Source organism: Macaca nemestrina, chromosome 2 (genome assembly GCF_043159975.1).
Source record: "Macaca nemestrina isolate mMacNem1 chromosome 2, mMacNem.hap1, whole genome shotgun sequence".
Taxonomy (NCBI): Eukaryota; Metazoa; Chordata; class Mammalia; order Primates; family Cercopithecidae; genus Macaca; species Macaca nemestrina.
In genome coordinates, this window is record NC_092126.1 from 33,494,530 (window position 1) to 33,521,083 (window position 26,554).

At 38.5% G+C, this 26,554-nt stretch overlaps 1 long non-coding RNA gene across 1 annotated transcript in view; it reads left to right on the forward strand.

Moving 5' to 3' along the window:
• Nucleotides 1-20,317, forward strand: part of LOC139361746 (uncharacterized) — a 36,530-nt gene extending 16,213 nt beyond the window's left edge. Inside the window, exon 3 of the long non-coding RNA XR_011619338.1 lies at nucleotides 20,187-20,317. This is a non-coding gene — a long non-coding RNA (uncharacterized lncRNA). The remainder of the gene's footprint in view (nucleotides 1-20,186) is intronic.
• The last annotated feature ends 6,237 nt before the right edge of the window (nucleotides 20,318-26,554 follow it).

Genomic DNA, 26,554 nt, shown 5'->3' on the forward strand with positions numbered 1-26,554 from the left:
AAATTCTTAACAAAATACTAGCAAACTGAATTCAAAAACATATTCAAAAGATCATTCATCATGACCAAGTGGTATTTATCACAGGGATGCTAGAGTGTTTACCATATGCAAATCAATCAATGCCATATGTTATATTAACCGAATGAAGGGCAAAAACCATATGATCATTTCTATTGATGCTAACAAACCATTCGATCATATTCAACATCTGTTTAGGATAAAAACCCTTAAAAAACTGGGTATGGAAGCAAAATACCTCAACATAATAAAAGCCATATATGATAGACCCATAGCTAGTATCATACTGAATGAGGAAAAACTGAAAGCCATTCCTCTATCAAGAACATGACAAGGATCTCCACTTTCACCACTGTATACTGGAACTCCTAGATAGAGCAATTAAACAAGTGAAAGAAATATAGGGCGTCGAAAAATGGAAAGACAGAAGTCAAATTATCCTTGTTTGCAGATGACGTGGTCTTATATTTGGAAAAACCTAAAGGCTCTATAAAACAAATATTAGAACTGATAAACAAATTCAGTAAAGTCATAGGATACAAAATCAACATACAAAAATCAGTAGCATTTCTATATGCCAACAGTGAACAACCTGAAAAAGAAATTTAAAAAGTAATCCTATTTATAATAGTCAATTTTATCACATTTAATAAAAGTAAAAACCTAGGAATCAACAAAAGAATTGAAACATCTCTATAACATAAACTATAAAACACTGATGAAAGAAATTGAGGACACCAAAAAATGGGAAGGTATTCCATATTCATAAAATAGAAGAATCAGTGTTGTTAAAATATCCATACTACCGAAAGCAATCTACAGATTGAATGTAATCCCTATCAAAATACCAATGACATTTTCACAGAAATAGAAAAAAAATTCTAAAATTTATATGGAACCCTAAAGATCCAGAATAGCCAAAGCTATCCTAAACAAAAAGAACAAAACTGGAAAAAAAAATTCTAAAATTTATATGGAACCCTAAAGATCCAGAATAGCCAAAGCTATCCTAAACAAAAAGAACAAAAATTATATAGTAACAAAACCGCATAGTACTGGGATAAAAAACAGACACATAGACCAACGGAACAGAAAACAGAACTTACAAATATGTACACACACATATAGTGAATTCATTCTTGACAAAAGTGCCAAGAACATACACTGGGGAAGGCACACTCTCTTCAAGAAATGGTGCTGGGAAGACTGGATATCCATACGTAGAAGAATGAAACTAGACCTCTATCTCTCAGCATATACAAAAATCAAACCAAAATGGATTAATGACTTAAATCTAAGACCTCAAACTATGAAACCAATACAAGAAAACACTGGGGAAACTCTCTAATACATTGGTTTGGGCAAATATTTCTTGAGTAATACCCCACATGCATAGCCCACCAAAACAAAAATGAACAAATGGTATCACATCAAGTTAAAAACTTTCTGCACAGCAAAGGAAACAATCAATAAGGTGAAGAGACAACCTACAGAATGAGAGAAAGTATTTGCAAACTATTCTTCTGACAAGGGATTAATAACCAGAATACATAAAAAACTCAAGCAACTCTATAGGAAAAAAATATATAATACTCTGATTATAAAATTTGTGAAAGATCTAAATATATATTTCTCAAAAGAAGAAATACAGTTGGCAGACAGGTATATGAAAAAGTGCACAAAATCATTGATCATCAGAGAAATGCAAATCAAAACTACAATGAAATATCATCTCACCCTAGTCAAAATGGCTTATATCCAAAGACAGGCAATAACAAACGCTGGCAAAGATGTAGATAAAAGGGAAGCCTGGTACACTGTAGTTGAGAGTGTAAATTGGTACAACCACTATGCAACACAGTTTGGAGGTTCCTCAAAAAACTAAAAATAGAAGTACCATATGATCCATACCAATCCCACTGCTAGGTGTATACCCCAAAGAATCAGTATATCAAAGAGATATTTGCACTCCTGTGTTTACTGCAGTACCATTCACAGTAGCTGGAATTTGGAACAAACTAAGTGTCCATCAACAGATTAATGGATAAAGAAAACTGGTACATATGTACAATGCAGTACTATTTAGCCATAAAACAGAATGAGATTCTGTCATTTGCAACAACATGGATGGAACTAGAGGTCATTATGTGAAGTAAAATAAGCTAGCCACAGAAGGACAAACTTCACATGTTCTCACTTATTTGTGGGAGCTAAAAACTAAAACAATTGACCTCATGGAGATGGAGTAGAAGGATGGTTACCGAAGGCTGGGAAGGATAGTAGGCTTGGTGGGTGCAAGGGAAGTAGGTTGGTTAATGGATACAAAAAGATAGAAAGAATGAACGAGACCTAGTATTTGCTAGCACAACAGGGTGACTATAGTAAAAAATAATTTAATTATACATTTAAAAATATGTAAAAGAGTATGATTGAATTCTTTGTAACATAGAGGATAAATGTTTGAGGTGATGAGTACCCCATTTATCCTGATATGATTATTATGCATTGTATGCCTGTATCAAAATGTTTCATGTAACTCATAAATGTATACACTTATTATGTACCCATAAAAATGGAAAATTAAGGAAAAAGTAAGCTCTAATGGATCCCAAGGCAACTTCTTATCACTGGGGTGTACTCTGGAAACAGGAAACAAGGGCTCCATAAGTACCTAGAAGAATATGAAATTAGATGTATATAAAATAGGGCAGCAGCCTCAACTTAACACACTTCGATCTTTGCTTTTCGGGTGGCCCTGACCCACAGAAAGCTGGACCTCCAGGGCACCTACAACCTTGACCAGCACTTTGGGAGGTCGAGTCAGGTGGGTCACTTAAGGTCAGGAGTTCGAGACCAGCCTGGCCAACATGGTGAAAGCTTGTCTCTACTAAAAATACAAAAATTAGCTGGGTGTGGTGGTGGGCACCTGTAGTCCCAGCTACTCGGGAGACTGAGGCAAGAGAATCGCTTGAATCGGGGAGGCGGAGGTTGCAATGAGCCAAGATCATGCCACTGCACTCCAGCCTAGGTGACAAAGTGAGACTCCATCTCCAAAACCAAACCAAAACAAAACAACACACACACACACACACACACACACACAACACACACACACAAAACTCCCCAGATGATTTGATGATTCACAGGACATAGATGACCATCTCATCTGTTCACAAATTCTGGCATCACAAAATTCCGATGTGAGTGTTCTTTGATTGATGGCAATAGAACTGCTATGTGGGCCCAGACTAGGATATATGTGCTTGACAGCCTGAGGTAGAATCCCTGGCTCCTCCCTTCCTGGCTCTGGCCCCACCAGGCAGAAAACTCAAACTAAAATAGATGGCAAAGTGAGGGCACCAGGCCTAGGACACTTTGGCACAAGATCTCTGGCTATCCCTCCCCAGTTTCAGGTGACAAAGATGATGCAGTAGCTCCTGCTAGAGCTCAGAGCTATGCAGATGAGGCCCAGGGGTCAAGGGTTGCAAAGGCCACTAATCTAGTAGGATGACCTGTTTTGTTTCACAATCTGAAATACCGTCATCCTAGAACTACCCTGGATAACTGATTAAACCCAGTCAACAGAGACTTTGAGAGAAATAAGCCAAGACGATATAGCTGTTCCCAACTCTAAATCTAAATGAAATATTGTGGCAGTGCACTTCATTTCAGACTGTCCCCTCCTCATACAAGGACACTATCCTGCTTGTGAATATCCTCAAGAAAATGTATATGTCCCCTCTCTACCGTTGTCCTCCTCTCAGGGAACTTACCCCTCTTCATAGAAGAGCCAACCACACACTGTTTGATTTTGATAGCCTATTTCTATTTTATAGGGCTCTACACAAAAAATCTCAAACAAATTCATTTGCCTTTCCACTTCCCACCTCCTATAGACCATTTATCAGATAGAGCAGAAAATCTAGGTTCAAAGTTCACCATGTCTATAGTTGCTGAGACAACACTCCTACAGTCAAAGGCTGATCTAGTTATCATGGCATTTGGATATGATTCACAGTAGCCCCTCATCTAGAATCTTACCTTTCACAATAATTAGGATCCATTCTGTACTAAGATGAGGTACCTATAGTTCAAGAAGAGCTACATGCCAAAAGCATCCAGAAATTCAAAGCGCTGTCGTCCATCTGACTCCCCTCCCATTGTTAACGTCTCACTCATACCAAGGACAAGATGACCTCTGCTAGGACTACTAGATGACAGAGATCATCTGCCCCATCACCTGTACTGTAATACCCACCTTCCCTTCCATATGTATCCACAAAATTTTTACTATTCTCTGCTGCCCACAAAGCTCCTATCCTTAGTCCCATATTTCAGTGCCTAGCCCCGGTGAACCAAGATTGAGAAGATGCAGTGGGTTCCTGGGCACATCAAATCTCACTTCAGTGTTTGGTTCACTAAGAAAGGAGTGGCTGAAAGGACAGTCATGGGATGCTGCCTTACACTTTGGAAACAGGATCTACCAGAACATGTAAAGCAAATTGAACAAAGAGAGTCAAAACACATCCCGGCCGGGTGCGGTGGCTCAAGCCTGTAATCCCAGCACTTTGGGAGGCCGAGATGGGCAGATCACGAGGTCAGAAGATCGAGACCATCCTGGCTAACCTGGTGAAACCCCATCTCTACAAAAAATACAAAAAACTAGCCGGGCGAAGTGGCAGGCACCTGTAGTCCCAGCTACTGGAGAGGCTGAGGCAGGAGAATGGCCTAAACCCGGGAGGCGGAGCTTGCAGTGAGCTGAGATCCGGCCACTGCACTCCAGCCCGGGCGACAGAGCAAGACTCCGTCTCGGAAAAAAACAAAACAAAACAAAACAAAAAACAAAAAAAACACATTCCACACTTGTCCCTTCGAATGGGTCTGACTCTCCTATGCATTGCCCCACATAGGACAAAGGAAGACAGATAACTGGCCATAGCATGTCTCAAGATTTGCCCATAATGTCCTCTCACACACCTGCTCATGACATTAACTTAAATGCTCCTCTTTGTATTGGATTCTCATTCAACCCTATTGAATACCAGACCATGCCTCTCCGTTGCCCCCTGGCACCTACCCACACACAACTTGCCTTCATCTGTCAGGTCATAGGACTTATACAGATTAGGCTGGCCTCTCTAGTCCCTCCTAAGCTTCCCCACTGCGGGTGAATATTCGAGATAGACTTTAAGACTATCCTTAGTGTGTGAGCAAGGTTCTTCCTTCCCAGTTTAGTATCTCAGATTCAGGGAACCTCTGTCTTATGCCTGGCTATGGATTCCAGGAAAGACCTAACCCACAAAGAAGCTAATTTCCCCATATTCAGGAAGGCTGAGCTTTCTTATGGCAGCAATTACTATCCATCTGTGTTCTTCTCTTGATGTAGATCCAGTGTGTAGGTAAGGACTTGGCGGGGTGACAGAAGATATCTTTGTCTAGGGGCAAAAGTAATTTACTAAGGGGATATGCAGAGAGACAAACAGGTGTTCCTTGAGTTAATAAGAAAGCTCTCTGGGAATTTCATTAGTAATAGTATTTTAAATGTGGTCAGTTTGGATGGTTTCTGACTTTTCAGAGGATGACCTTTGAATTCAGCCTCAAAACCTGAAGCAGAAGGTAACCTTATGGGAAGCTTTCAAAGATGTCTGAGCTTCGTGCTTGGATTTAATTATCTCTTCCCAGTTGTGAACTTTGGCAAAGTTACAGAAGAGCTACTGCCCTGCCAGCAAGCTGGCCATTCCTGTAGAGACTGATTCACACTTTGTAGTCATTGATCCACGGAAAGCAAATTAATAGCACAAGTAGAAAGGCAAGGCATAGGATGTAGGTTATTTGCCAAGTGGGCCACTGTTCTGGCATGCATTTGGTGACAAACGTCAGCACTGGACATATTTTCAGCATTTAAATCTGGCCCATTAATCCAGTAGCTGCGACAGTGAGCACCTTTCTCTTTTGGGCCACCCTCAACATTGAATCATCAGTTTGGTCACCTTCTCCTGGAATCCTTCATTAAGCCCTTAAGCAGGATGATGTAATTTTATATCTACCCTAGTAAACACAATTTCCATAGGATATATTGCACATAATACAGATAAGTTATGTATTTTACTGCCTGAATATAACTCAATGGAAACAGATCTCTTTTTAAGGAGGATTTAAAAACTTTCAGGACACAGAAAAACTGTGCTAAAGATAAGAGTACCCACATGAACTAGAATAAAGAGGAAAAATAACCAGAAAACCAGACTTATGAGCTGGCAAATTAGGCAGCATCTGCTCAGCTTGGCAGAGTTCCTTGAATTAACTTCACACTACCCCACGGCTGATAATAAGCATAGCCAAAGAGGTTCATTGACTGAATGAGCCTAAATCTCCAGCTAGATCTGAAAAACAAACTTCCTTTTGTTTCTCTGGGCTGAACTTCCAACTTCACTGATTATTTTCCAAGTGGGCCTTGGTCCTGCCTTGAACTTGACCATGTTTCATATTCCTGGTCATGACTTTGGAACCTTCCAGTGACCACCTTGCATTTCTTTCCTGGCAATGAATCCACAGAATACTTGGTTTAAACACCCTCTTGGTTTGACATTATTCCCAGGCCTCTCCTCTCCAATACCACCTATAGCCATGAAGTACCCCCTTGGCTTAGTCCAATAGCAACTACCTGGTGGAATTTTAAAGGCACCAGAAGGTCTCCTTTCCTCATAACTTATATCTCTATAGAAGCTTTCCTAATATATTCTTATAGAATTGGCAACTCCCTACTCTGTGCTCTTACTGTTCTAAAATTTGTTAAATTAATAAATTTACTCATGTGGCTATTTCTCCTACTCACCTCCTTAATAACAGATACTAAGTATCATTTAACTTTTTATTTCCTCCATTTTCTTGCACAGGGCATTCATGGCACGTAGCAGGTCTCTAATAAATGATTGATGAGTGGATGGATGAATGAATAGATTAATGCTTTCGTAACATAGTCATCTTTTCTGCAACACCAGGATGAAATCATTTCCACATAAACTACCCTAAAGTTACCGGTTTTCCTATCAACCATGAAAAAAATATATATCTACTTCTAGGAATGTCATATGAACTTTCAGAATTCTCCACTCAAGATAAGAATCTGCATTTATATAGTATATTTTCATTTATGTGTTATTTTTCAAGATGATAATTGTAACTGACATTGAGTAGTTACTATATTCTAAGCATTGTTCTTACTACTTACATATATTACTCCATTAATCATTACTTCAGCCCTATAAAGTAGGTGCTATTTGTTATCTTGAGGAAATGAAATCTGGAATGGTTACACAAATTTTCAAGTTGTCAAAGCTAGTAAGTGACAGAACCAGCAATTACACCTAGAACCCCCTTCCCCTATTCTTAACTATATACAACCCACCTCAGACAATAATCTATTCATCTTCCTCAAACACCAAAGATATACCTTCAGAGGCCATGAAAGAGGTGGAGACTCTAAAAAGCAAAGTTACAAAATATAAAGACAAAGTCTAAAATCTAAATTCTATGATTCTCTTTCTAGTTCCTTAGTAAAATATTAAACTAGTGTTCTTCTCAATCCAATGAACAAAATAGGGATTTTATCATGCTAAAGCCCAATAGATTGCAGTCTCTATTTCTTTTTATTCTTAATTTTGAGCTTATTTCCTTATTATCTTTCCTCCTTATTGTAGTTCATCTGCCCCATATTATTCTCTCAGATACCTCACAATAAATGCACAGGAGGAACAGTGAAGAGACACACAGATTTAAGATAAAGATGTAAGCTGGGGAGGAGGCTAGTGAGGACTCCTGGAAATCTGTGCCAGTGTGTAAGTGACCTTCTATCTCCAACTTTTCTCATTACATTGATCATCCTTCAGCAATTTGAAGAACACTGCCCAACAACTCACAGAAGAAAAAGAAAGAATGGCCAATAAGTATATAAAAAGGTATTCAACTTCTTTAGTAATCAAGCAAATAAAAATTAAAACATCAATGAGTTACCATTTCATATCTATCAGGTTGGCAAAAATTAGAAGGTATGATACACCAGAAATAGGGAAAAAGGAATTTTGAACCCCTTCTGGTGGAAATGTAAATTAATGTAACCACATCAATACAGCCATTATGAAAAATATTGTGGAGGTTCTTAAAGAAATTAAAAATAGAGCTACTGGTTGGGTACCATGGCTCACACCTATAATCCTCACACTTTGGGAGGCTGAGGCAGGTGGATCACTTGAGGCCAGGAGTTCAAGGCCTGGCCAACACAGTGAAACCCCAGCTCTACCCCCAAATACAAAAACTAGCTGGGCATGGTGGCGTGCGCCTGTAATCCCAGCTACTCAGGAGGCTGAAGCAGGAGAATCACTTGAACCTGGGAGGCAGAGGTTGCAATGAGCTGAAATCCATGCCACTACACTTCAACCTGGGCAACAGAGCAAGACTCTGTCTCAAAAAAAAAAGAAGCTACTATATGAACCAATAATCCTTCTTCTGGGTATATCCATAAAGGAAATGAAATCATCACCTCATAAAAATATCTGTACACCCATGTTCATTGCAGCATTGTTCACAATAGCCAAGATGTAGAAACAACCTAATGACCATATTACCCAAAGCAATCTACAGATTCAGTGCAATCCCTATCAAAACACCAAAGACATTCTTCACAGAAACAGAAAAAAAATCCTAAAATTCATATGGAACTGCAAAAGACCCCAAAGAGCCACAGCAATAAAAGCAATACTGAGTGAAAAGAACAAAGCTGGAGGCACTGCACTACCTGACTTCAAAATACGCTATAAAACTGTAGTAACCAAAACGGCACAGTAGTGGTATAAAAACAGACACACAGACCAATCCAACAAACTAAAGAACTGAGAAATAAATCCACATACATACAGTCAACTGATTTTTGATAAAGGCACCAAGAACATGCGTTGGGGGAAAAACAATCTCTTCAACAAATGGTGCTGGAGAAACTGGATATTCATATGCTAAAGAATGAAACTAGACCCCTATTTCTCACCATATACAAAAATTAACTAAAAATGAATTAAATAATTGAACATAAGACCCGAAACTATAAGAAGAAAACATAGGGGAAATGCTTCATAGCATTGGTTTGCATAAAGATTTTATAGATAAGACTTCAAAAGCAGACAAGAAAAGCAAAAATAGACAAATAGGATTATATAAAGCTAAAAAGTCTCCGCAGAGCAAAGGAAACAATCAGCAGAGTGAAATACAACCTGCAGAAGGGAATAAAACACTGGCAAACTATTCACCTGACAAGGGGATTAATATCCAGAATATACAAGGAATGGAAAACTCAACGCTAAAAATATATTAGTCTGATTTTAAAATGGGCAAATGATCTGAATAGACATTTTTCAGAAGAAGAAATACAAATGGCCAACCCATATATGAAAAAATGCTTCAACATCACTGTTCATCGGGGAAATGCAAATGAAAACCACATTCTCACCCCAGTTAGAATGGCTATTACCAAAAAGACAAAAATAACAAATGCTAGGAAGGATGCAGATAAAAGGAAACCCTTGTACTCTATTGGTGGGAATGTAACAGTACAGCCATTATGAAAAGCAGTATTCCACAAAAATCTAAAAATAGAACTACCATGTGATCCAGCAATCTAATTACTGGATATATATCCAAAGAAAAGGAAATCAGTATATTGAAGAGACATCTGCATCCCTATGTTTACTGCAGTACTATCCACAATAGCCAAGATATAGAATCAACCTAAATGTCCATCAATAGATGAATAAAGAAAATGAAGTATGTCTGCATAATGGGATACTATTCAGTCATTAAAAAGAATGCAATCCTGTCACTCACAACAACATGGATGAGCCTGGAGGACACTATGTTAAATGCAGTAAGTTCGGCCCACTAAGATAAACACCACATGTTGGCACTCATATGCGGAAGCTGAAAAGTGAAACTCATAATAGTAAAAAGTAGAAAAGTGGTTACTAGAAGCTGAGAAAGAGTTGGAAGTGGGAATAGGGAGACGTTGGTTAACAGAGGCAAAACTACAGCTAGATAGAAGAATAGGTTCTAGTGTTCTATAACACTGTAGGGTGACTATAGTTAACAATAATTTATTTTATATTTTCAAGTAGACAGAAGAGAGAATTTTGAATGTTCCCATCACAAAGAAAGGATACATTTTTGTGGTGATGGATATGCTAATAACTCTAATTTGATACATGATGTATAATGATCAAATTAAAGTGATTTGAAAATAAAAATCTTCAAAATTAAATTTAACAGGTTCAAATTTAAAATAAACTGTTAAATATAACATTATACATATAACGAAATATCATTTAGCCTTAAAAAAGGAGGAGATCCTGCCGTTTGCAACAACATGGATGAACCTGGAGGACATTATGCCAAATGAAACTGAATGGACACAAAAAGCAAAATATTGCATGATCTCACTTATATGTAGAATCTTTTTTTCAAAAGTTAAATACACAGAGATGGAGAATAAAACAGGGGTTTACCAAAGATGGGGGGTTAGGAGGAGAGAGGAAATGGGGAGATGTAAGTTAAAGGATACAAAGTAGTAGATACGTAGGATGCCCAAGTCTAGAGATCTAATGTACAATATGAGGACTATAGTCAATAATATTGTATTATTTTTGGGATTTTTGCTAAATTAGTACATTTTAGCTGCTCTTGCCATACACAGAAAAAAATGTGTAACTATGTGAGATGATGGATATGTTAAGTTGTTTCACTATAGTAACCATTTTATTATCTGTGTGTACCTCATACATCATGCTCTACACCTTAAATACACACAACAAAATGTTTAAAAATATGCAACCACATCAGAGAGTAATTTGGTAGTATCTGGCATAGTTGAAGATATAGGAGACTCTGTACCCCAGAAACTCCGCTTCTACATCTATCTCTAGAGAAACTCTCCCACATACATATTTAAGAATATTATTTGAAGCACTGTTATAGTAGGAAAAAATAGAAACATAAATGCCCATTAACAAGACAATGGATGCAACAATGAAAATTAATAAACTAGATGTGTTAACATAGATAGATTCCAGGCCAGGCATGGTGGCTCACACCTGTAATCCCGGCACTTTGGGAGGCCGAGGCAGGATGATCTCTTGAGCCCAGGAGTTCAAGACCACTCTGGGCAATGAGACCCCCTCTCTACAAAAAAAATTAAAAATTAGCTGGGCATGATGGCATTGCCAGTAGCCCCAGGTACTCAAGGGGCTGAGGTGGGAGGATTGCTTAAGCCCAGGAAGTCAAGGCAGCAGTGAGCCATGATTGTGCCACGCAATTCAGCCTGGGTGACAGAGAAAGACCGTGTCTCAAAACAACGGCAACAAAAACAGATTCCCAAAATGAAACATCCAGTGAGAAAAGCAAGTTAGTGGATGAGATGCCATGTAGTATAATAATATTTATAAAACTTTGAAAAGACACCACAATTCTAAATATTTTTCACAGATATAGACATGGAACATAAACATTAAAATATGCACAGAATGAATCAACATTCATTCAATCATTTGAATCAACATCAAAATAGTGGTTGCCTCTGCAATAAGGGAGCTAAATAGAACTAGCTTAGAGAATTAAGGGGACTATGGATTCACTCTATTTTTTCTTTTTAAAAATGGTCTGAAGGAAATACTACAAAATAATAAAATTTGGGAATTCTAGATAGTCATTCTACAGATGTTCATAATACTTCTCTATTTATGTATGTCTAAAATATTTTAGTAAAAATCCAAATACTTACCATAGTTTCAAAGGGGTTAAAAATAGAGCCTAGTAAGGGAGGCTGCAATTAAGGACAAAGAGGCTTGAGGACATAAATGAACCCAGACAGCGCTGCACTCCAGAGACTGTGAATTACTGTCAAAGCCTGGCTATGCATCATTTAGAGTGGAAGGTGGTTCCCCTTCAAGGCCAGCTGTGGTTATTTACCAATAAGAATGATAGTTTACACCTGTCGGACAACGTTTATTTCTCTAGAAGTTAGGTAGAGTTTCTGTGATTCACATTCTAATACTGCTTGTCTTTGGCAAATCCTGCCACTCACACAGTCATGAGACTAAAAATAATAAAGCATAGTTCGGTTTCTAGTAAAATAGGGCATGTACAGACTATAAAAACAAAATTGCTAGATGAGCCAAAGCAAATCCTTTTGGTGCAAAATTTTTATTTCCTTTGTGGTCTTTTCTCACAGCCAGATTCTTGTTAAAAAGAATTCTAAAATATATCTTTTGTAGACTTGGGAGCCAACTCAAAGTTGGCCCCAAAATGAGATAATTTTAGCATGAATAAGGGTATTATCTGTCAGATTTCTAAACACATCAAATATGTATAAATCAATGAGTTAATTCTCTCTCTCACACACACACATGTGTGCACGCTAATTGATCACCTTGGAGATGCTAGCAAACCAATTACTTATTTTGGAAATTAGTAAATAAAAGGAAAGAACTATTTATCCCTCCTTTCCTATATGAACTCTATCACTACATAATCAAATGGTAGATAAGGCAAGGTTTCTCATTAAAATTTTCAGCAAATAAATAAAGAGGGAATGTGAGAATAGGAATACTGCCATTTTGCAATTTGTAAAGAATTAAATCATCTGGGCAATATGCAACCATAGCTGCTCAGGGCACAGAAAGAGAGACAACCAGACATTGTGTGCCTCCTGAGGAAGTATATTCATCATCGCCTGTGAAATAATCTTGCTAAAACAACTAAACTTGAATCTGACTAGTTTTCAAGATCCAAATATCAATTCATAGGAATAAAGAGGGCAGAGGAACCTGTGAAAAGGGGATATAATCAGTAAACCCAGACTGCTGGAAAATACGGGAGAAATAATCGTGTTTCTACAACACATAATTGCAAGGCAAGAGAGGGAGGAAGAAGAAATCTATAAATTAAAAGACTCAAAAGGCAAACTTAAAAAAAAAAAAACAAGCAAAACTAAATGGCAATTTAGTGATGCACACTTGTGTTGTGAAACTGTACAGAAAAATAAGAAAGTGAATATCATAAAGTGAAGACAGTGCTTACTGTTGGGGGAAGGATGAGTTGAGATCGGGACTGAAAATGTATAAGATTTATGGAGTATTTGGAGAGTCTCTATCTTCTGACATGAATGGTGGTTGTAAGGATGTTTGCCTTATACTAATTTGTAAAGCTTTATGGACCACTAATTAAAGGCAGAAAGCCTATTGAATATAAGCGTTGAAATATAATAAGCTGATGAAAATAAAAAACAATATCACTATTGGCCGGGTGTGGTGGCCTGTAATCCCAGGACTTTGGGAGGCTGAGGCAGGTGGATCACGAGGTCAGGAGTTTGAGACCAGCCTAACCAACATGGTGAAACCCCATCTCTACTAAAAGTACAAAAATTAGCCAGGCATGGTGGTATGCGCCTGTAATCCCAACTACTCAGGAGGCTGAGGCAGGAGAATCACTTGAACCTGGGAGGTGGAGGTTGCAGTGAGCCAAGATCGTGCCACTGCACTCCAGCCTGGGCAACAGAGCGAGACTCTGTCTCAAAGAATAATAATAATAATATCACTATTAATTTGCCTCAAATAGAACCTCAATAGATCTGTAAATTGCATGATTCTTATCAAAAGCTTTGAGAGTACATCAAATAATTACAAAAACAGTGTTAAAAAGAAGGACAGCATAATGACAATTATATTCCATTTGGCTCTTAATTTTCAGGAATGAAAATCATGCATTCCTGCCATGTGTTATTTTCCAAGAGAATTCTGAAACCTTGTCTCCCATCATGCCATTAAGAAGCAAAACATAAAAAGATAAACACAAACCTGTTGATATCTTAAAGTAAAACAGGAATTTCAAATATCAGGCCCTGAAAACAATTTGAATGCTTTTTGATCCCCTAGAATAAAATTAAATTTCACTTCCACATTTCAGTATATACTGGGTTCCAAAGCCAAACACAGTATGTGTCATATTTTAATTTGTTAGCTGACAAATCACACTTATAGAGTTTAAATTGAACAGCATGCATGCATTCTTCATAGGGGAATAGGCCAGACTTGTCTTCATATATTACTGATATTAAATAGTGCATCTAAAATAAACTTTTTAATAGTTATATATTTTACTTCAGTCCGTTCAATTGTCCTGCACATAAAAATTATTAAATGATCAAAAATAAATGAAAAAATTAGTTGCAATATTATATATTTCTGTGAAAGTGGTTCCAGAAATTGTTTTAAAGGCCTGAGGAGAGGAATCTGGCAAATGCTCATCTACTTAGTTTGTCTAGAAGTTCCTTCATAATCCGACTCCACCCATCCTCTAGCTTCTTCCTACTTTTTATAAGCCTATGAAAACATGCTCATCATTATTAGCATTTGGTTAAATGCTAATTAAATCTGCAATGGATATCACTGCACATCCACTAGAATAACAAAAAGAAGAAAGTCTGACAATACAAGTGTTGATGGAAATGTGTAATAACTGAAACTTTCATATACAGTTGGTGAGAATGTAATATGGTACAACACTTTGAAAAACAGGTCAACAGTTTTCTTATAAAGTTAAACGTATATTTACCATACACTCATATATATGTGTATGTTATATATATGTAGGTACATATACATATATAGCTGGTATATATGTATGCATACGTGTGTGTAAGAGAGAAATGAAAATATATGTCTGCACAATCAAAAAGAAATTGTATATATAGAAAGTAGAAGGGTTGTTACCAAGGGTAGGGAGACGGAGGGAATTGAGAAGTGTAGGCCAAAGGATACAAACTTGCAGTTATGTGGAATGAATAAGTCTAGGTATCTAATGTATAGCATGAGGACTATAGTTGGTAACATTGTGTTGTATAATGAAGATTTGCTAAGAGTAGATTTTAAGTGCTCTTTTCACACACACATAAACTATGTAAGGTATGGATATGTTAATTTGTTTGACCGTAGTAATTTCACTATTTGTATGTATATCAGAATATGTTAGACACCTTAAATATATGCAATAAAAATTGATTAATTTTTTAAAAAGAAAAATATATGTCCATACAAAGATTGCACAAAAATGTTCATATTAGCTTTTTATAGTAGCAAAACATGGAAACAGCTTAAGTCTCCAACAGTAGGCGAATGGATCAAGTAATTGAGATCTATTTGTACAACAGAATACAACTCAGCAAGCAAAGGGAATAAAATACTGATACAACAGCATAGGTAAATTGTAAGAACACTATGCTGAGCCAAATAAATTGGACACCAAACAGTACATATCATATGATTCCATTTATATGAAACTCTAGAACAGGTAAAACTAATCTACAATGACAGAAAGCAGATCAGGAGTTGTCTGGGGGCAGAAGTGGTGATATAATGGAATTGCCTACAAGGGCATGATAAAATTTTGTGGGGAGTAGAAATATTCTGTACCTTGATTATGGTGATGGTTATAAGGGTGTATACATTTGACAAAACCCATCAAACTTACATTTACTATGGGTAGCATTATATGTGAACTATAGTTTAATAGAGTCGATATTTTTTAAAGTGCTAGAAGAAACAATGCCTTAAAGGTGCCAAAAGTGGGCCTGGTGGGGCACACCTGTAGCCCCAGCTACTTGGGAGGCTGAAGCAAAAGGATCATTTGTGTCCAGGAGTTCAAAGCTGTCATGTGCCATAATTATGCCTCAAAATAGCCACAGCACTCCAGCCTGGGCAACATAGCAAGATCCCATCTCTAAAAATAAAAATAAAATAAAAAGCACTGAAAAGATTCAGAATGGGGGAAAATTTAGCATGCTGTGGTCCCCAGAGAGGGTTTCCTAGAAAAGAATCTTAAAGAGATGTTTTAAAGAGACGAGAAGCCAGGGGCCGGGTGCAGTGGCTCACGCCTGTAATCCCAGCACTTTGGGAGGCTGAGGTGGGTACATCACGAGGTCAAGAGATCGAGACCATCGTGGCCAACATGGTGAAACCCCGTCTCTACTAAAAATACAAAAATCAGCTGGGTGTGGTGGCACGCGCCTGTAGTCCCAGCTACTTGGTAGGCTGAGGCAGCAGAATCGCTTGAACCTGGGAGGTGGAGGTTGCAGTGAGCTGAGATGGCACCACTGCACTCCAGCCTGGCAGCAGAGCGAGACTCAGTATAAACAAACAAACAAACAAACAAACAAAACAGACAAGAAGCCAGCCCAGGAAGAGGAAACAGCAGAAGCAAAGCACAAAAGTAGGGAATTTACACAGTGAATTTAAAAAAAAAAAAAAAAGGATTATTGTTAGTATGTTTTGAAGTTGATTTTTTTGATGAAATAATATTGTTGAGAATTTGGGCTTTTATTATTTTCTTGACACTGTTTTGCAGCAATAAAGCAATTTTTTAAATGCACCAATAATTAAATATTGCAGCTTTTAAATAATGTTCTTTATGCTTTTGTTTAATGGATTTTCTGGAGGTTGAATGGTTGTGTCCAGTCCTTGACCTACACAGTTTAATTATCCTTATTGACTGACTCATGAAGTTCTATCATGCGCAGTGGTGTACTATAAATGAAGCTTTGTTCCTTTTGTGAAATTGAGAGTTCTCTGCCTTTCCTCCTGGCTCATGATCAAGAATTAGGACATATCTTATCCCACTGCTTGAAACAGAAACCTAGCAAGTTAGATGACTATGAAAAAGACGTCGTGATATTTTATCAGAAGTCCAGACAATGACCTATCATATGAAATTCTTCTATATTATACAATAAGACCAGATTTCAGAATCAGGGTTAGGCATACCAGCAAAAAGAGGGGTGCCTGAGGTGGGGTGATTGCTGAACATTTCAAAGACCAGGCTGTCTCTTAAAATGTATCTCTCTTGCTGACTGGTGGCCAAGAATCTATAAGAAAGTGCCGTTCCTGTAGTTTGAGGCCTTTTAAAAATGGATGACCTCTGAGGCTCTTTGGTACCCTCAACTTTTAACATTGCAAAAGAGTGTGTGAAATTTTGAGGTTCCTGAGCTAAAACAGGCCTGTGTCTATGTTTTTTCTCAGACTGCCTAGTTTTAAATTTGTGTGTGTGTGTGTATTCAGAAAAAGAATAATAAACAAAATTGTAAAGGTTTTTTTTCACTCTAGCTCACCCATCCAGGTTATCACTTCTTTTCACTGTGTGAGCTGCTTTTAAAAATAATTCTGCTAGTTACAGAAAACAAATAAGTATAAGTGATTCTTGTCCAGAGACATACAAATTCATTGTGTTTAGTGAAATGCAATTGATTATTACATATAGATGAATGATAGATGATAGAGATAGACAGGTAGATAGATCTGTTTAAATCCTTTTTGCACCTGTTTAGAAATTTATTTCATAATTTTTTACTCCCTTGTGTAAGTTTCTGCCCTTTAAATGTCTTTTGAACTGGTCATAGCATCTTACTGGTTCCCACTGTAGCATCGTGACTGGTTCATACTGATTAATGAGTTCATCAAAATGTTTGACACATGTACATTTTATAGTTGGTTTTACTTTTAAAAAATCTTTTAAATATACATTATTTTAGATCTCAAAAGGAGAGAGATGAATGGATCATTAACTATTTATAATTGAGGATGCATTGCCACCTTTGATTCTGAAAAGTCTCTTTTTTTTTTTTTTTTTTTTTGAAACGGGGTCTCGCTCTGTCACCCAGGCTGGAGTGCAGTGGTGCGGTCTCGGCTCACTGCAACCTCCACCTCCCGGGATCAAGTGATTCTCCTGCCTCAGCCTGCTGAGTAGCTGGGATTACAGGCACGTGCCACCATGTCCGGCTAATTTTTGTATTTTTAGTAGAGATGGGGTTCCATTTCTTATATGTTTGTTTTCATAATGTTTTTATTCCCATAGCTCACTTCTATTTTTCTCTTCACCCCCAACATGGACCTCTGTTTTAATGAGTATAATGGATATCTTGTTATTTGAGTGTGTTGTTGAAGAATGGTGATATTTTGTGTGTATATATGTTTTTAATTGAGGTAAGACATATATTAAAGTGTATAAAGTATTCTTAGGTATACAGTTCAATGATTGCCCAATCACCATATGTATATCCATGTAATCACCACTCAGTTACAGAATATTTTCAACACTGTAAAGTTCCCTTGTGCCCCTTCCCAAGTATACCACACCTACCACCTGCCCTACCTCCTCAGAGGTAACCACTATTCTGACCTCTATCTCTATAGATTAGTTTTGCCTATTCTTGAAACTTTATGTATGTTCTTCAACATATTACACTGATTTCGCTTCTGCATCTGGCTCTTTTCACCCATCATCATCCCTATATGATTCATCCATGTTACCATGTATAGGAATAGTTTGTTAATTTTTTGTTGTTGAGTAGTATGTAATACTCGATTTTATAAATATGCCACAATGTATTCATTCTCTTATTGAAGATGAGAACCCAAGCCATCTACATTTATACAGTTGACTACCTACATTAGCATAACTCTACTATTCCCCTGGCATCGTCAGGATCATTTTACTATTTTAAGAGACTCTTGTCTAGGAAGATAAAAGTCACAAACCACTTTATTATTCATTCCAGGAAATTCTTGAAACTCTTCAATAGAAATCAACGAACAATAATTGACACCTTTAGTTGCTTTAAACCCTTTACCTTGCCTTGCTGTGTCCATCAATCCTAAATTATCATGTCCTTATCTGCTCCTAACCAAGACCTACTCTCTTACACTGAAAGACCCACCTTAAAGCACTTCAAGCTATCAGTAAATATCCTGACTTGGTCCTTCCCACTCTGAGACAGTACAGAGACTCTGTCACACTGCAGACTCTGTCAGAATAGCTCTTGATTCAGCTTTGTCTTTATCAACAGGTAGCTTGGGTGATAAGTTAGGGAGCCAACATTAAATAAGGGACGGTTGACTTGTTTCTCATTTTTTGGCTTTTATGAATAAAACTGCTATGGGCATTCTTACACATGTTTTTATGGACATATCCCCTTTCTCTTGGATAGATAGCTAGGAGTGGGATTGCTCACTTGTATTCTAAGTTACTGTTTAGCTTACTGGAAAATTGGAAGATTTCCCCTAAAATCAAGTTTTCCAGCTTTTTTGAAAACCTGGAAAATACTTGCCAATACTGGGCCAGTATTCCTCATTGTCACAGTCAGCTAGAGCTGAGTAGCAGCTCATCACTAGACAATGACGAGCTCTCCACTCTGGCTCATCCACCCACTTTCCCCATGTAAGTCATCTGTCTGTCTGCTTCAGTAGGAATGTTATTAATAGCTGGTAATCTCTGTTCTAACCATAGGCTTGGAAAGGGTAACTCTTTAAGCTTGTATTAATTCTACTCCAGTATAGATAAGCAAGAGGGGTTTTTATTGGAAAGGAATAGGACCATCAGGAGCTGAGAAATGAGGCCCCTCTGCCACTGATGGGGGAAAACTGCAAGAACAGAGAGCAAAGATGACTTTGGAAATCTTGATCTATTTTGCAATTTAATCCTGAGCCAATGCTCTCTAGAAAGAGACTGGCAGTGGAGAAATGAGAGGAATCAAAACCCACAAAGACCTAAATCAGTCTCCTTTACTTATTATCATCATAAGTAACATTTATGAAACATTTTTTGCACTTAGGGTATTGCAGATGTAAAGAAAAGTTGAAATAGCTCCCCACTGTTGAACTGAAAGAATTTAATCTAATCCAGAGTCCTTTGTGCTATAAAAAAAGAAATAGGTCATTAAAGACTAATACAGCTGGCCGGGCGCGGTGGCTCAAGCCTGTAATCCCAGCACTTTGGGAGGCCGAGACGGGCGGATCACGAGGTCAGGAGATCGAGACCATCCTGGGTAACACAGTGAAACCCCGTCTCTACTAAAAATACAAAAACTTAGCCGGGCGAGGTGGCGGGCGCCTGTAGTCCCAGCTACTCGGGAGGCTGAGGCAGGAGAATGGCGTGAACCCGGGAGGCGGAGCTTGCAGTGAGCTGAGATCCGGCCACTGCACTCCAGCCTGGGTGACAGAGTGAGACTCTGTCTCAAAAAAAAAAAAAAAAAAAAAAAAAAAAAAAAAAAAAAAGACTAATACAGCTTCTTTTTATTTTGGTAGGTATGGGAAGAGAGCAGAACAGAAATCAAGTGTACTTCCACGTAATCAATGGGGGCTCATCGACTCCAAGGTCCTGGGATAGCACTTTATGCTAATTGAATAAATTTTTTCTTCCTCAGAATGGATTTTTTTCCCCAGCCGATTAAGACAATGCTTGGGAGGCAGGTCTGTGCTTGGTATAATAAACCTATTAAAAGGAAATGGTCTGTCTAAACCTGATACAGAGTTGCAAAAAGATGCCATTCCTTCCCACCACCTGGCATCTGGGGGAAGGAGAGATCAACTCTTGGCCTTCCTTATAAACTTATGCTAAAATTGCTTACCCCTCCCATAAATAAAATGTGTGTGTACCTGCTTGGCCTGGTATGATGGTCTTAGGGCAATTGAGTGGCCAGTGAGGAAAAAAAGGTGAGGCTCGAACCACCCCATTCTCATATTGGCTCAGCCTATTCTGTGTACCAAACCACAGAAACGCCAGCAGGGGGAGGGGGATGGCTAGTGGAGAGATGCAAACATGAACACCCAGGATGCTGGGGCACAGCTCTGGTAGTATAGAATCTTCTGTTTGTCCTGGTAGCTAAGAAGATACTGTCCTCTGATAGGTGAAGGGAAGGAGACCATATATCTGGATTGCACTTACATAAATAAATCATATCCAACATCACTTGTCAAAGAGCTTGATGTGAATTGAATGACTCCATCAGATGTCAACCATGAAGAAAGATAAATGAGAGGGCTTTTCACACCAGGCTAATTGTTAGCTGCCCAGAACAACCTTGGGGTTTGCAAGCAGTACTTGACCCCCAGACTTTCAAAGTGCGTGATCCTCAATCATTCAGGCCAGAGCCTGCTGCTGTTAACCCTCTCCAGGCCAGGCCAGGTCAGGGACATCATGCTATGAAACATATGAGCCTCTATCTCCAATTTTTACTCTGCCTTTCTTTCTCTGATCCTCTGCAATGTATTTCCAGGTTCTCTCTGCTCCTACCCAGTATCTAGCTTCAGCCTGTCAGTCAACCTGAATCCTCATATTTCAACCCACAAATTTGTCCTTGAGTTAATCACCAGTCTCCTTTGTTCAAGTTCTAACAACAGTCAGCCTGACCTCTCTGGGTCTCCTCTCGAGAATTGTTTCAACAAGCAGCCAGGCCAAGTCTCTTGCTTCCCACGTAGATGTTGGAAAATATTACAATGAAAAGCATCTCAAGATATTCCTCCAACCTAAGTCAGAAGCCCTTAGCCCTTTATGTAATTTTTGTTTAAAAACTTTATCAACTGCTTTCTTTATGCCAAGTGTATTAGTCCGTTCTCACATTACCATAAAGAACTACCTGAGATGGGGTAATTTATAAAGAAAAGGAGTTTAATTGGCTCATGGTTCTGCAGGCTGTGCAGGAAGCATGGCTAGGGAGGCCTCAGGAAACTTAAGTCATGGCAGAGGCAAAGGGAAAGGAGGCACATCTTACATGGCCAGAGCAGGAGAAAACGGGGAAAATGCCACACACTTTTAAACAACCAAATCTTGTGAGAACTCACTTACTATCACAAAAACAGCAAGGGAGAAATCTGCTCCCCTGATTTAATCCCCTCTCACCAGGCCCCTCCTCCAACACTGGGGATTACAATTTGACATGAGATTTGGATGGCGACACAAATCCAAACCATATCACCAAGCATGGTACTAAATATTAGTTTAGGCATTAACTCATTTTATTGACATTTCCATGTTTCTAAGTGATGTATCCTCAGCAAACTGATGCTTGGGACAGTTCAAAAAGTTACTGTATGGGATCACTTATGCTTTTAAAGTGTGAAGTATAAGCCAATTTCCTTAGCTATCTCAGTCATCAGCTCCAATGAACTAAAATCAAGTGAGGCCTTTATCAATGAGTTTGTGGGAAACGTTAAGGATATAAAACACATTTAGCAGATATTAGAAAGGCATCATACAGAGAATTAAGTTTAATGCCCTCCATTTTCTGTGTAATAACCTGTAGCTGCTGCCTCTCAAAGCTCATCAGTTTCGGCTGGACAAGATATTTCATTTGAGGTCATAACCACACTTAAACATTTATATTGGGCTCTACAATTTAATAAATTTATCTAACTCAGTCTCTCTGTGGAGTCAGCCTCGTCATAACCCATGTGTAGAAGCACTGAATGAAGCTGAGCCCAGACTAAGCAAACCCATGGGAGTCAGAAGACATTGGTGCTACACAGTCTCTCCCACCACTAGCTCTGTGACCTTGTGAGAGTCACAATATCTGGGAACCTCCTCTCATAATCTGTAAAGTTAAGGGAGAGGTTCAAATAATCTCAGTCTCTTCAATCTAACATTCTATCATCGTGTTAATTTCCTATTATACGAGTTATGTAGTCACCACATGAAAATGCATATAGGAGCCAGACTAAATAATGAAATGGCTAAATGTTGGGGTAAAAACAAAACTGGGCTTGGGGAGGGAGGAATTTAACACAAATTCCCCTCATCCCCAATACAGTCTCCAGTCTCAGGTATGGACAATTGATGTTTTCTCATCTTGTATAAAGTGCTAAGTAAGCACAGCCTCACGATAGCATTCCACTTCCAGCCACAGTGTCATGCCAAGTCCCTCCATCATAGAAACGCTGGAGCTGCAGCTGGCCAGGAGTGAGAACTGGAAGTGGTAGGACTGTGGCACACTAGAGAGCGTGTACCCCATTTGTGGTGGACCTTGTTGGTGCTCCAACTGGAACCTCTAGATCTCTTTCACCAGCTGTGTGCCCTTGCCCCACTTCTTACATGCTTTGCTGCTAATACTTCACCTGTGTGGCCTTCAGAGGCTTGCTCTTGGGCCCTAAAGTTAATCACTGCTAAGAACAAGGGAAGAACTTGGCGGTTATGCTGTCTCCTCTTTCTGCAGGGGAGGAGGGTATATAAAAGCATCCCTCCTTTAACACTAGGAACAATACACTGAGGTATCATTTGTTTTAGTCTGTAACTTCACCTGGAATCACACCCTTACTGGGCTTCTCCCCTTCCTTATCGTGTTTCCCAACTCCCTTATCAGTTTCTCTTGGGAGCGCTTTTTTAATTTTTGTTTTTAAGGCAGGGTCTTGCTCTAGAGTGCCGTGGTGTGAGTGCAGTGGCGTGATCACAGCTCATTGGAGCTGAAGCGCAGACTGGAGTGCAGTGGCGTGATCCCAGCTCACTGTAGCCTCAACCTGCCAGGCTCAAGTGATCCTCCTGCCTTGGCCTACCACAGTGCTGGGCATGAGCCACCGTGTCCAGCTGGGAGAGCTTTTTAAATACATCACTTACACCCAAATTCTTGGTTTAGAGAATCTTCTGGGAGAACCTGATCCACAATGCTACCTAAATGCATTCACATGCATCTTTTCAAAAAGATTACTATTCTGTCACATGAGGTGTATCAAAGAGTCAAATTTAGCCAGTAAACTGCCAGTTTACAATGTCTGATTTAATCTAAGAAAAACTTTTATTCCCAGTCCAGTAAAGAAATCAAGGAACTTGACAAGGGTACTGAAAAATTTGACAAAGATGTTGAGAGTCTCCAGAGACCTGTATATCTAATGCCTACGGCTATTACGAGCTCTTAAGCTTCCTAATGCATTTGGTTCTTTCTGCTCTATATATCAACATCTGCCATAAAGATTGAAGAACAGAAATAGAGTGCTGCAATTCTTGGGCTGGTTTATGATGCACAGTAGAAATCACTTATTCTTCTATATTTTAAAGGTCCTGTAGTATTCTTCATATTAATAATGCCTAACATTTGTTTAATGTAATATACTATTCAAGTACTTTCTAATACGTGACCCTGTACAATCCCTACAATGTTTCTGTGAAGTCATATTATTATCCCTGTTTCACAGATGAGGAAACTAAGGCTGTGAAACTTGCAAATCAGAAACATAAATCTAAAGCTTGGATGTTTTTCTGGCATATAGCGCGTAGGTGAAAGATCTACTCTTTCAAGGTCAGAAAACTGCTGATTCCAAACCAGATAGTTTGTAGAAGTGTGAGAATTGAGATAGAAACAATTAATATGGAATGTAAAAAAGGGAAAATAAGATGTTTCCAGGAGAAACCAAAGAAGGCGATACTATGAAGAGTTTAAAAAAAAATAAGCAAAATAGAGACAAGGCAGAAAATGATGTGGTCCATAAGAAAGGTGGAAAGGTAGAGGGAGGAAAGTTTGGTGGAGTCAGATGAGGAGCCCACTAAGAAGATAAATGGGAAATGACAAAAAAAAAAAAAAAAAAAAAAAAGGAAGAGTCAGAACTGAGGCTGGTTGGGTCAGTTTGGAGGGTAACAAAAACCATAAACAATACATACTCATCGGGCAAGCCAGATGTTCGGGCAGTCCTGACAGATACGAAGGAAGTCCAGAGAGCTGTCTGCCGGCCTTAAGAGAGGCAGATAGCTAACAAACTGGCCAAAGACTGGGCCAAGTCAGGCATGGAGAGGTTTGGTGATAGGCAACAGGCTATAGCAAGCTGCAGAGTCTGCAAGCCTATAAGGAAGCAAAGAGTGCTCAGCAAGCTAGGATCGGGAGCTCCAACATCAGGTTGTAGGAATTCTGTCCCATACATAAATTCCAAAAAAAAAAAAAAAAAAAAAAAAAAAAAAAAAAAGCTATCTGGTGCAGGAACTATGATTTGAGAGAGCAAGAGGTGATGGTGAAATACATACCCAATCATGAAAACTGAGGTCCAAGGCAAAGCAGATCAAGTCTGAGTTGCAGGCCAACAGGATGCTGATCTGGCCTTAAGTTTTTCTTATTTGCTGGTCAGTTTGATGTCAGAACCTGAAGTCAGCTGTGAGACTGTGGAGCACAGTGGTTAATAGTATAGACTCCCAGAGTTCATCTGCCTGGATTCAAATCCTAGTCCCACCACTTGCTGGCTGTATGGCCTTGGACAAATTACTTAACTTTTCTGTACATCAATTTCTCCATCTCTACATTGGGGATAAGAATAGTATCTTCTTCATAGGATTGTTAGGAAAATAGCATTAATACTTGTAGTAGCTAGGAGGGAGGTTCATATGGTATACATTAAATAAGCGTCACCTGTTGTTTAGAGTAGAGCCTGCAACTGGTAGAGGGGAAGGGACTATACGGCTAGGAAACCAGGCAGGCTATTACAAATGGGAAGAAAGGCAAAAATCCTTAATAATCAATATAGTATCATACTGAAGGCTATCAGGTAGCTTTGGAGAGGGATTGCAGACACTGTGAGGAAAAATCACTGTCAGAATTTTATAGTTTTGTTTTTCTCAGTGGCCTTGAATCTTCCCTATGCTGGGAACATATCCCAATCTTTACAAGTCTTTAAAAGGTCCGGAACTTGGCAATAAGGCTGCACTTTGTCAGCCCTTGTTTTTTGTTTTGTGCAAACACAAAGAACTTCAATTCTATTAATACCATGAGTCATACAAACCAGGACATTTTCTGTAACCTGTCCTGAGTTTCATAGTCTTTCAACTGAAAGTAGATATACCTCTGAATTGGGCCAAGGATGGAATTGTGATTTAAAATGTGTGTCTTTTTAACCAGGAAATGATGGAGATAGCTTTTGTCATGCCAAAGTAGATTCAGAGAGGCAAAGAGTTTGCTACATTATTATTACATATATGCATACATGAATTACAAAAGCTTTTGGTCAAAAGCTTTTATCTGGGAAAAGAAAAAGGAAGCCATGGCTTTAGCTTCATAAGAAGACAGGGTAGAAGAAATGTAACAATGAGAGGGATCCTCAAGTATCTAGGAATAGCAGGATATTGTAGAATCACACACAGTAGGATTTGACGCTCACCTAACACTGATTTTGGAAGTCCATGGCATGTGATAAACTATACTAATCACATTTATAGCATACGTAATTTTTCCTACTATAGATGTAGTTTAAATGCTAACATCACAAACTATCTGAAGATTAGTTAATGGTTCAGTTTTTCCATTATATGTAATATTACACTAGCAAGCCATGCATAAAGTTGAATTAAAATATTAATTTTCTAAGAGTTCTGGGAGTTGCAAGTTTTATTTCCAGAGATATTTAGCACCTTCTAAAAATGAGCTATGACTGCTGTGATGATTTTAGTAGAATTCCCCTAAAACCTCTTATTTTTTTCCAGACAGTCTAGGTTCTGGCTAATGCAGGAGTGGCACAGAGCTAAATGAAAGGTAGCAAACTCATTTGCTGAAACCATTTTCCCAGTCTGAAAGATAATGACAGTGGCAGCCTAGCATGGGAAAAGGATTTGAAGATAACCAAAAACCAATCTGTGCACCTACTGAGAATCACAGATACAATATAATTTGACAATGGACCAGCCAGCCATGATCCTCAGTAAACAAACA